Source organism: Erinaceus europaeus, chromosome 3 (genome assembly GCF_950295315.1).
Source record: "Erinaceus europaeus chromosome 3, mEriEur2.1, whole genome shotgun sequence".
Classification (NCBI taxonomy): Eukaryota; Metazoa; Chordata; class Mammalia; order Eulipotyphla; family Erinaceidae; genus Erinaceus; species Erinaceus europaeus.
The window spans coordinates 87,793,562-87,805,881 of NC_080164.1; the positions used below are offsets into that span (position 1 = coordinate 87,793,562).

Consider the following 12,320-nt stretch of genomic DNA (forward strand, 5'->3'; position numbering starts at 1 on the left):
TGGGGGGGGGGATTTTTTTTTTTTTGACAAGTTCATGTGAATCAGATCTCTAGATTCCACATAGGAGTGAAACCTGTTTATCTGGCAGTTATCTTTTATCTCTTTACTTATTTCATTAAGTATAGTTCCATCCTTTTTGTCCCAAAGGACACAACATCTTCTTTTTTGATTGCAGAGTAATATTCCATAGAATATATATCCATGACTTTTGAAAAATTTGAATGCTTCACCAATTTGCATGTCATCCTTGTGCAGGGCCATGCTAATTTCTGTCTCTTTTAGTATATGCTCTGCCAAATCGAGCATGAGAAGACACAATTTATCTCATAACAGTAGCTACCTAATCATTTACTAAGATATACCATGCTAACTTTTAGGGGTACCAGCATATTCATAAAACAAAAATTAGCTTTGAGAAAATTTTTTTTAATGTGGCTTCAATATTGTTAGAGAAAAATAATTGAAAGATATTTGAATGAATCACAGATTTGAAAAGTCTCTTAGGTACATGCCCAACTTAATTGAGGTTTCTACATAGTTTTCTTTTTCTTTCTTTCTTTTTTTTTTTACCAGAGCACTGCTCAGCTCTGGTTTATGGTGGTGTGGGGGATTGAACCTGGGACTTTGGAGCCTCAGGTAAGAGAGTCTCTTTGCATAACCATTATGCTATCTACCCCACCCTACATAGTTCTCATATTTGCTTTTAGAAGAGAGGAAGATAAAATTAGAGAAAAGAGTGTCAGGTGTGCACACAATGTGACTACTCTCTTTCTGTAGTCTTGCTTTGAAATGTAGAAATGCAGTTGTCTTGTTTCAAAAAGGATCCAAAGACTTTCATTCCATTTATAAAAGCTTTTGAATGCTGAACTAAATCTGTTAGTACCATCTTTAATTCAGAACAGCACTGCAGCTCTGTTGTTGTAAAACACATCTTTCTGAATTGCTTATTCCAATATTTTGGTATTGGCTCTAAAAAAACTAAAGGTTAAGATAGCAATAAAATTGATCTTAAAATATAGATCAAGCTGATAGGTGCAAAACAGTCATCTAATTTAACTCTCTGGTTTACAAAGGAGGATGGGGAGATCTTGGAGTCCCAGAATTAAACTCTCTAAGCCATAGGAAAACTGGATTTGGAGTCTGGCTCTCTGTCTCCCTCCCTACTGTTTTTTTTTTTTTAATATTTATTTATTTATTTATTTCCTTTTTGTTGCCCTTATTGTTTTTATTGTTGTTGTAGTTATTATTGCTGTTGATGTCGTCTTTGTTGGATAGGACAGAGAGAAAATGGAGAGAGGAGAGGAAGTAACCCTCTGCCCCCGCAGGTGGGGAGTCAGCCATTCATTTTAACACCCTTTTTGAGATATACTTCACATACCATCTGAGAGGCCACTATAAAATTCATGCTTTACAATGTACCATTTAGTGGTCCGGGAGGTGGCGCAGTGGTAAAACTTTGGACTCTCAAGCATGAGGTCGAGAGTTCGATCCCCCACAGCACATGTGCCAGAGTGATGTCCAGTTCTTTCTCTCTCCTCCTATCTTTCTCATAAATAAATAAAGTCTCTTAAAAAAAAAAGAGTACCATTTGGGGCCTTCTGAAAGTGTGGCTATGGAATAGCAGCAGCTGCATTTTGCTCTCCATATTAACTAGGAAAAACAAGGAGTTGTCACCATCATATACCAAACTCTCTTCCTCATGAAGTCAAAGTATTCAAAAAATAAATGTAAAAATATAAAATGAAAAATAAATCAATTTATATTAAATTAAAAAAATTTTTTTCAAGACCCTGGTCCCTACCTGTAGGGGAGAAGCTTCTGAGTGATGAAGCAGTGCAACAGATATCTCTTTCTCTCCCTATCTTCTCCTTCTCTCTCAGTTTCTGTCTCTCTATTTTAAAAAAATCATAAAATAATCCAGGAGTGGTGGATTCTTTATGCAGGCAACTGAGCCCCAGCAATGACCCTGGTGACAATAAAAAGAAAGAAAGAAAAGAAAATGTACTGTTTAGTGTCAATTGTTATCTTCTTCACAACTTTTGAAAACAAAGGGGGGACAGGTGGTGGGGCACCTGGTTAAGTGCACACATTACCATGCGGTAGGATCTGGGTTCAAGGTTCTGATCCCCATCTGTAGGGGGGACATTTCACAAGTGGTGAAGTAGGTATATAGGTATATATGTCTGTCTTACTCTCTCCCTCTCTATCTCCCTCTCTATCTCTCCCCCCCTCATATTCTCTCTGTCCTGTCAAATAAAATATTTTTTTAAAAAAAAGTGGAAAACATGGCCACTGGGAGCAGTGGATTAAGAAAGCAAACAAACAAAAACTAATAATAATAATAAAAAAAACCCAGATAGAGAATGGGAAAGCTATCAGGGGAGGGGGTGGGATATAAAAAAAGAAAAGAAAGAAAAAAAAAAAAAAAACCCAGTAGTGGGAGTCGGTAGCACAGCGGGTTAAGCGCACATGGCGCAAAAGCTCACGGACCCCTGTGAGGATCCCTGTGAGGCAGGTCTGCAGGTGTCTTTCTCTCCCCCTCTCTGTCTTTCCCTCCTCTTTCGATTTCTCTCTGTCCTATCCAACAATGACAACAGTAACAAAAATAATAATGATAAACAACAAGAGCAACAAAAGGGAAAAAACAGCTTCCAGGAGAAGCGAATTTGTAGTGCAGGCACTGAGCCCCAGGGGTAAACCTGGAGACAAAAAGAAAAAGGCTGAGTTTCAGTGGTACAGCAATGAAAGTACACTATGCTTTTCAAAAAAAAGTCATTTGGAGGTCAGGCAGTAATGCAGTGGGTTAAGTGCATGTGACAGGGAAGGCAAGGATCCCGGTTAAAGCTGATGGCTCCTCACGTGCAGGGGGGTCGTTTCACAAGTGGTGAAGCAGGTCTTTCTCTCCCAGTCTCTGTCTTCCCCTCCTCTCTCCATCCTATCCAACAACAACAACATCAATAACAACAATGTGGTCCAGGAGATGGTGCAGTACATAAAGCATTGGACCCTCAAGCATAAGGTCCTGAGTTCAATCCTTAACAGCATATATACCAACCAGAGTGATGTCTAGTTCTTTCTCTGTTCCTATATTTCTCATAAATAACAACAATAATAACTACAACAATAAAACAACAAGGGCAACAAAAGGCAAAATAAATCATAATTTTTTAAAAGTTTTAAATATACATAGTATTTACCTGAAAATGACAACTAGCCCCTATTCAAACCTCTAAATAGCAATATATACTAGACATGGATTTTATTTATAGCACTGTTAATTTCATAAATACTGAGGGTGCTTTTGAGAAGGGAAACTGTAAGTAGGTCTTAAGATATTTCCTGATGTCAAATTATCTGCACATATTTAAAAGGCAAAGTTAAAATGTGAAAGCTTAAATAATGCTCTGTCATGGAGCATGACGCACCACACAGCAAGTTCACCTTTCTAGAGGACAAATGAGTTTAATAAGAAAACTAGTGTTTTCTTTCTCCTCTTTCTGAATCTCTTATAGCGATCCAACAGACTTCTCCAATTAATCTTTAAAAACCTTTGCCTTCTGCATTACAGAGTTGTCCTTAAAAAAAAAAAGCCATCATCTTTATTAAGTTAAATTATGTATTCAGTAAGTTATGTAGTCAGTGACTTCTCATATTCCCTCTGTTGTCAGTCCTTCTCCGAGACTCCGAGTTCTGGTAGCTTTGCCAGTTGTAGAAGGTCATAGACATCACATCATATGTAGTCTTCCATGATCTGCTCATTTAAATATACCTCATTTGAGTCCCTTCCATTGAGTAGAAATCAGTAATTTGCCTCTTGTTATTGCTGAGTAGAATTTACCAGTGTCTGGACATGCAAATTATTTACAGGTTTTATTTGGTTTGATAAATGCCTAGGGACAGAGCAGCTGGGTCACATGGCCAGGTCTGCTTTAACACATGTGCAGGATGACTCTCTGGGTCTCTCTCCTTCTCTTTCTCATTAGTGAATAAATAGTTTTCTAAAAAGAGAAATAGCAAGAAACTGCCAAATGGCTTTTCCAAATAGTTGTAGACTTAGTTTTATACTTGTAATGGCATTTTATAGCCATTTCAAGATTTTATCCTAAGTTTTCTACAAGAAAACTTAAAATCTTTGGCTGTTCTATTTAGACCAAGATTTGGCTTGAGTTACGTTTTGAATATAAAAAGTGTCAAAGTTATACCCTTGTTTGCTATTCCATATGGATGTCCAGCTGTTACCAGCAAATTGTTTTGAAAATAATTTTCTTATCCCAATAAAATGCTTTGTTAGTTTTTGTAAGAAATTATATCTACACATTATAGTTATATATACCTATAAATGATCCTATTTCTGGACTCTCTAATGTTCTGTTCTATTGATGTATTTTGGTTGGTTTTGTTTTGTACCATAATACTGTTCAGCTCTGGCTTATGGCAGTGCTGGGGTTTGAACTTCAAGCATGAAAGTCTTTGCATAACAATTATGCTATCTATCCATCCCTGTTACTACATAACTTGTCATTGTCATCTTTTTATTTATTTATTTATTTTTAACAGAGCACTGTTCAGCTCTGGCTTATGGTGATGCGGGGGATTGAACCTGGGACTTTGAAGCCTCAGGCATGAGAGTCTCTTTGCATAACCATTATGCTATCTACCTTCTGCCCATCCTTTTACTTTGTAACATTTCTCTTAGCAATTTTTTCAGTGTAATGGTCTTATCCACATTTTATTTTATCCATATTTGAATATTTTGGTTTTCATGCTAGCCTATATGTTGCTAATTTTAAAAAATTCAGTTTTTTGTTGTGTATGTGTGATTTTTTTTCCTGTTTCCTAGAGGGGAGATTTCCCCCTAATTTATCTTCAAGTCTTTGTACTTACTATTTTTTATTACAGTTTTGATTTCAAATGTGATAATATATACACAGAATGAAATGTATCATTTTCAAGGGCACAGATCAGTGGCATGAAATAGATTCACTTTGCTGTGTAACCATCAACACTATTGATCTCCCAAACCTTTTCTTCTTCCAATACTGAAACTCCACACCCATTAGACACTAATAGGGTAACCGGCTCTCCCCTCCCCATTGTCACTCTCTAGCTCCTAGTACTGACAGTTCTATTTTGTCTCTATATTGAATATCCTAGATAACTCCTCTAAGTGGAGTCATACAATATTTATCCTTATGTCTGGCTTTTTTTTTTTTTAACTTAGTATCATGTCCTCAAAGTTGAACTATGTTGTAGCATGTGCCAGAATCCCTGCCATTTTTTAAGTAAAAGATTGGTGGTGGTGGTGATTGTTGGTGTTGAGAGGTCTGGAAATTGGGGAAAAGGTGACAGACCCAGAAGACATCACTGCAAGGTTAGATCTTCTAGTTGGAGGACTCTAAATGTTAATACTTAGAGATATTTTCTGGGAAGCCATTTTATTTCTCTACAAAAATAACTGTAATTACCAAAGAGGAAGTGGGGTGCTAAGGCTAGGAGAGCACTTCTGGTGGGGCACCATCAATATGTTGAAGCCTTCCTTGCTGCAGGTTTTCTCTTTCTTTCTTTTTTGTCATAAAGAACTGATATTAGGAAGTCGGGCCATAGCACAGCGGGTTAAGCGCACTGTGGCGCAAAGCGCAAGGACAATGTAGGATCCCGGTTCAAGTTCCTGGCTCCCCACCTGCAGGGGAGCCGCTTTACAGGTGGTGAAGCAGGTCTGCAGATGTCTTTCTTTCCCGTCTCTGTCTCTGTCTTCCCCTCCTCTCTCCATTTCTCTGTCCTATCCAACAACGAAGACAGACAACAATAATAACTACAACAATTCTTCTTCTAGCATTTGCCCTTCTTCCGTAGCCAGTCAACAGCGTCAGGTAGAGCCTGATGTAAAGTTTCGAGACCTCCTTTGAATCTGGAGAGGTGGCAGTCGTTGACTATGTGGGTCATAGTCTGTCTGTAGCCGCAGGGGCAGTTCGGGTCGTCTCTGGCTCCCCAGCGATGGAACATAGCGGCGCACCAGCCATGGCCTGTTCAATAGCGACTGAGGAGAGCCCAACCATAACGTGCTAGGTCAAAGCCAGGTTGAGGCTTGCAGAGGGGTCTGTGATGAGGTGTTTGTTCTTTACCTCAGCTGACTGCCAACTCTGTTTCCAAGTCTGGAACAGAGGAACCTGGAGGAGGAAGAATCACACAGAGGTTAGTTCTTTGGGATTTCTTTGGGATTATTTTCCAAATAAAAAAGTTATTTACTAGAAGTAATAAATATTGCAAACACTACGTACACAAAGTCTGCTTCCCTAGACCTGTGGGCCAACAAAGGGGCAAGAAGAGTAGGATCTAGGGGCCAATGTTCCATTTGTTTTTAATTCTGGTACCTCTGAATGGTAGAGCTAAAACTCTCCAAGCTTCTGTAGCACAGAATGACTTTTTTCTTGGTGCTGTTGTTCCTTGAGAGCTATTTACTTTGTAACCTCCTACAGCCTGTTAATTCAGTAACCTTCCTCTATCTGTTTTTAGTATCCCCTAAATGTGTTGAAATATTTTTCACTGTTTTACTGTTCTCTCCTTTCTCAATGTCATTGTTGGTTAAAAACCGTTTTTTATTGCTTTACTGACATTTGAATGGTACTTGGGGATAGAGGAAATGAACACGTGATACGTTACATTTAACTCTTTAAGTAGAACTTATCATTCATAAATAATTTACATTTCTTCTACCATCTGACAGGAAATATTTCCATGCAAGACAATAAGTAAGACTAAAATGAATGGATCATGATACATTTTCAGTGATAAAAGGAAAAAGAGGGGAGGCAGGACAATATATAGTAGCGTTCTGGGGGAGTCTCTGGAAAGTAGAAAACAAGTTGAATCAACATAGATGCTCTGATTTAATACATTCACAACTTATACATACAAGTAGGCCAGATCCTCCATTGTAGCAAAATGCTTTAATGACTTTTGAAATTTGATGGAGATTGATCTCTTATGTTATTCTCTCAGCAATTCCTTTATTTTTAAGTAAATATTTTTAAATAATGTATTGATGGAAGAAAGCACAAGAGAGAACCAGAGCAGCACTCTGTTGCATATGATGCTAGGGACTGAACTCAGACTACATGCTTCAGAGTCCAACACCTTATCAATTGAATCACCTTCCAGACCGCTTAAAATATGTTTTTAAAGATTTTCACACCAGAGAGTGAACAAGACAGAGACACCAGAGCACATCTCCATTCTCTCTTTTCCAGCCTCTTGATTTGTGGATAGTTATAAGAAAAGCCAAGACACATCAGGCAACTCAGCTGCTTGCTGTTGACTAAGCGACTGACTCTCCTACTCTAGTGAGGATTATCTGTGGGTTGAATCACTGGTGCTGTCTAAAATACTAGAGATTACTGAGGGCTAAGTATTGAGCACTTACTGGAATACTATTTTGAGTTCTGAGTTTATTTATTTATTTTTGCCTTCAGGTTTATCTCTGGGGCTTAGTGTCTGCACTATGAATCCACTGCTCCTGGAGGCTATTTTTTTTTTCCTTTTTGTTGCTCTTGTTGTTTATCATTGTTGTTATTGCTGTCATTGTTGTTGGATAGGACAGAGAGAAATCGAGAGAGGAGGGGAAGACAGTGAGGGGGAAAAGAAAGATAGACACCTGCAGACCTGCTTCACCACTTGTGAAATGTTGTTGGATAGGACAGAGAGAAATCGAGAGAGGAGGAGGAGAGAAATCGAGAGAGGGAGGAAAGAAAGATAGACACCTGCAGACCTGCTTCACCGCTTGTGAAGTGACTCCTCTGTAGGTGGGGAGCTGGGGGCTCGAACTGGGATCCTTTCGCTGGTACCTGCACTTTACTCCATGTGTGCTTAACCTGCTGAGCTACTGCCGGACTCCTGAACTGGGATTCTTATGGGGGGTCCTTGTGTTTTGTGCCACGTGCATTTACCCTGCTGCTGCCGTGCTACTGCCCAACCCCCCTGAGCTTAATTTTTAACATGGAGGGAGGAGACCCTATTTAAAAAAGTCAAAGAACTCAGGGCTGGGTGGTGGAGCACCTGGTTGAGCACACGTTACAATATGCAAGGACCCAGGTTTGAGCCCCCGTCCCTACCTGTAGCGGGAAAGCTTTACAAGTGGTGAAGCAGAGCAGCTAGTCTCTCTGTCTCTCTCCCTCTCTATCTTCCCCCTTCCTCTTGATTTCTGACTGTCTTTATCAAATAAGTAAAGATTTAAAAAGTTAAAAAAAAAGTCAAAAAACTTAACCATTGCAGAAGTTAAAGGAAGTTTTTGTTTGTTCTGTGATGCCTTGGAAAAGATGAGGGGGCTGGGTGGTGGCATACCAGGTTGACAGCACATGTTACCATGCTCAGAGACCCAGGTTCAAGCCCCTGGTTTCCACCTGCAGGGAAGAAGCTTCAGGAGCTGTGAAGCAGTGCCACAGGTCTCTCTCTTATTTTTCCCCTCTTCTCTCTGTCCTATCAAATGAAAGTGAATTAAAAAGAATGAGATGAAAATAGCATGCTCAAGAGTGTCCAGAGGCATTTTAGGTCGCTGTAGGCTTTTTTAAAAAAATAATTTATTTATTCATGAGAGAGATAGGAAGAGAGAAAGAACCAGACCTCACTCTGGTACATGTGCTGCCGGGGACTGAACTCAGGGCCTCATGGTTGAGAATCCAGTGCTTAAACCACTGCACCACGCTGCCCAGGCTTTTATCTCTCAGAGATTGTATATCTATCAGTTTGCTTGACCATCCCCTCCCTCTACTCATCATTTTTCATAAAACCTTTACCCAGAAAAGCTAACTGATAGGTTTAGGAAGAAACCTTATCAACTAGATCTAAGATCCAGCCTGTTCCCAGCTGCCTTCTGATTATTATTAATCCAGTGTTCCTCAGGCAACTCAAATTCAATGTATCTGAAAACTTAAGTCATCATATCCTTCCCAGAACTACTACTGCTAACTTTTCTTAAATAATGGCAGCATATAGGTATATGGCATATTTACATATATATATGTAGCATGTTAACATACACACATATGTAAGCGTATGTGTTCATTCTAATGTAACTAGGTAAGTTCCTTATGATAAAAAAAATTTTTTTTTGCCTCCAGTCACTGGGGCTCCATGCCAGCACTACAAATCCACTGTTTCTGGCAGCTTTTTTTTTTTTTCTTTTCTTAATTCAATAGGACAGAGAGAAATTGATAGGGGAGGGGGTGATAGAGAGAAGGAAAGAAAGAGACCTGCAGACCTGCTTCACCACTTGTGAGGTGTTCCCGTGCAGGTGGGGAGAAGGGGCTCGAACTCAGTTCCTTGCATGTAGTACTATATGTGCTTACCCGGGTGCACCACTGCCTGGCCCCCGATAAATGTTTTTGTTACCCCCTATCACTACAGCCTAGATGTTGCATAGTTTGTACTACAGATAGTCAGCTCCTGATTTTAATTTTCACTGATGACAAAACAGAGGTCACTTGTTGGCTATAAGTGTGTAAATTGCTTGTTACCTGTCAGTTGTGGGCTGGCATGGGTTAGGTCTGTCTCCCAAGTGGTAGCACTTTTGATGGTCCTCAGCTAAACCTTATAGTAGCTGAGGGGTGGGTGGAGTCTACCTCTAGGGTCTGTTATTGTGGCAATTGAGTTTCATATGGCCTCCACCAATACTCTCAGCTGTCTCCATATTTACCAGTAGTTACTATTCAATTTGCAGACTTTTTCTGCATTTACTGTTCCCCTTCCCATTTTTATTTGTGATACTCTTTTATGACACTTTGGGTAAATTAAAAATACTCCTGCAAAAAAAAAAAACACACAAAAAAAAACCACAAAAAACTCCCCCAAGTCTAGTTTAGTAATAGAAGGTACACAGACAGGCAGGGATAAATAGCATAATGGTTATGTAAATAGACTCTCATGCCTGAGAATTCAAAGACCCAGGTTCAGTCCCCCATACCATCATAAGCCAGAGTTGAGCAGTGCTCTGGTTAAAAAAAAAAAAAAAAAAAGGTACACAGACATATTAATGAAGAAATTCCTTATAAGAAATAATATGTGAAGATATTGGGAACTTCCCATTAATAGCTTTCAGAACAATTGTGGTAGGGGGATCAGTATGGAAAGATAGAGCTGCTGGTTGTTTAGTTTGTTGACTTCACATAAAAAATGTATATTCACCAAAGTAAAAGACTCTGGGGTGGGTGGGTGGAGAGAATACAGGTCCAAGAAGGATGACAGAGGACAGAGGACCTAGTGGGGGTTGTATTGTTATATGGGAAACTGGGGAATGTTATGCATGTACAAACTATTGGATTTACTGTTGAATGTAAAGCATTAATTCCCCAATAAAGACATTTAAAAAAATATTGTGTAATAAAATTTGGCTGTTGTATGTTTATGTAGGTAGTTAGATGAAAATCACATCCATTTTTTTTTAAAGATTAATGATTGGTCTTTTTAATGTATATATATACATATATATATATTTTTTAATTTAAGAAAGGAGACATTAACAAAACCATAGGATAGGAGGGGTACAACTCCACACAATTCCCACCACCCAATCTCCATATCTCATCCCCTCCCCAATAGCTTTCCCATTCTCTATCCCTCTGGGAGTATGGACCCAGGGTCATTGTGGGTTGCGGAAGGTGGAAGGCCTGGCTTCTGTAATTGCTTCCCCGCTGAAAAAAAATCATATACATTTTTATACTGTTTGACTAACAACTTGGACAAAATTCTTGAAACATGTCTAGTTATAAATCTTTTCAAATATTTGACTTGAAATCACATCTCCCACCTCCAAAATCTACACCACTACTTCTCTCTTCCTACTCTTCGAAAACAAAGGAATTCAAAGCAGTTCAGAACCATATCGTAGATATAAAGTTTGTTTTGGGGGTTGGTATTACTGGTCTTGCATATCTTTGCCAGGAAATTTTGTTCTGCCTTTCCTTTCTTTTTTCCTTTTTATCTCATAAAAGTTTTTATTTAAAAATATTTTATTTATCCCTTTATTAGGTAGAGACAGGAACTGACAGGGGAGATGGAGGGAGAGAGGGAGAGGGAAAGAGATCTGCAGCACTGCTTCACCATTGGGGAAGCTTCCCCCACCCCACAGGTGGGGGCTGAGGACTTGAACATGGTCTTTGTGCATAGTAACGTGCACTCAAACAAATGTGCAGCCACACCTCCCTCTTAGAACAGTTTTTTTTTTTTTGGGGGGGGGAGGTGTGTGGCTGGCTGTGGTATATTCAGTTGAGTGCACACATTACCATGCACAAGGACTAGAGTTTCAGCCCTGCTCCCTACCTGCAGGGGAGAAGCTTCACAGGCAGCAGAGAAGGTCTGCAAGTGTCTCTGTTTTTCTTGTCCTCCCTACTTTCCCCTCTCATCTCAAATTTCTATCAAATGAAATAAAAAAGAGAGAGAGAAAGGAAAAAGGGAAATGCCACTAAGAGCAATTTTGGTTTGTCATGCTGGATCTGAGCCGGAGCCCCCAGAGATAACAAAGCAAACAAGCAAACAAACAGAAAAAGCAGGTTAAGGGCTGGGAGACAGCTCATCTGGTATTATGTGCTTCTTACCATATACGAGCCTCTGGCACCACATGAGAGCATATTTGGTGACCATGGGCATCTCCATGGATAGTGGAATAGTGCTGTGGTGTCTTTCCTTTCCCTCCCTCTCTCTTTCTCTCTCAAAAAAGCAGGCTGTCTTCTCTCCAGGGCCTCCAGATTAGATATGTAGCAAATATTTTCAAAAAGATAAAAAGGTTCCCTAAACCTCTGGCTGCTGGTACTTAGTGTTCTGCAGTCACTTTCTTTAAATTCCTTATCCAATTATGGAAAAAGTGGAATGGGGAATCATTCTCTATTTGGCATTTTAAAGATATGAATATTGAGCTTCCTGCTTCCAATAAAGCCTGAATCATCTGGAATGTTGACTCATGAGCCTAAGGTGACTGAACTGTAATGTGAATCAGATCAGCCTACCAAGGCATCTTTCTGCTTCCATTTTCCTTTCTCCTCTCTTTTTCTTTTCTGGGTGACTCATCAGCCCGACTCCAGAACTAGGCAGATCCCCAACACCCTCCCTGAAAGAGATAAACAGACTTTCAAAAGGTCCACTACAAATCATTCAGCCCAGCTGTTTCTGCCAACCTCCTTGTCTGTAGTTTAGACCTGAAGGTAACACTGTCCTTCATTTCTTTTCCCCTTTTCCCTTTTGAGGTAGGAATGGTCATAGCCATGTAGTCTGATTTAAGCATGGAAAGCAAGCAAGGAAGCAAGCAAGCAAACAATAGTATGCTTGAGCCTGCT

General features: G+C 39.5%; 1 pseudogene; it reads right to left on the reverse strand.

Annotated features, from left to right (window-relative positions):
- Nucleotides 1-210: 210 nt before the first annotated feature.
- LOC132537889 (U6 spliceosomal RNA) lies at nucleotides 211-304 on the reverse strand (annotated as a pseudogene).
- Nucleotides 305-12,320: the final 12,016 nt, after the last annotated feature.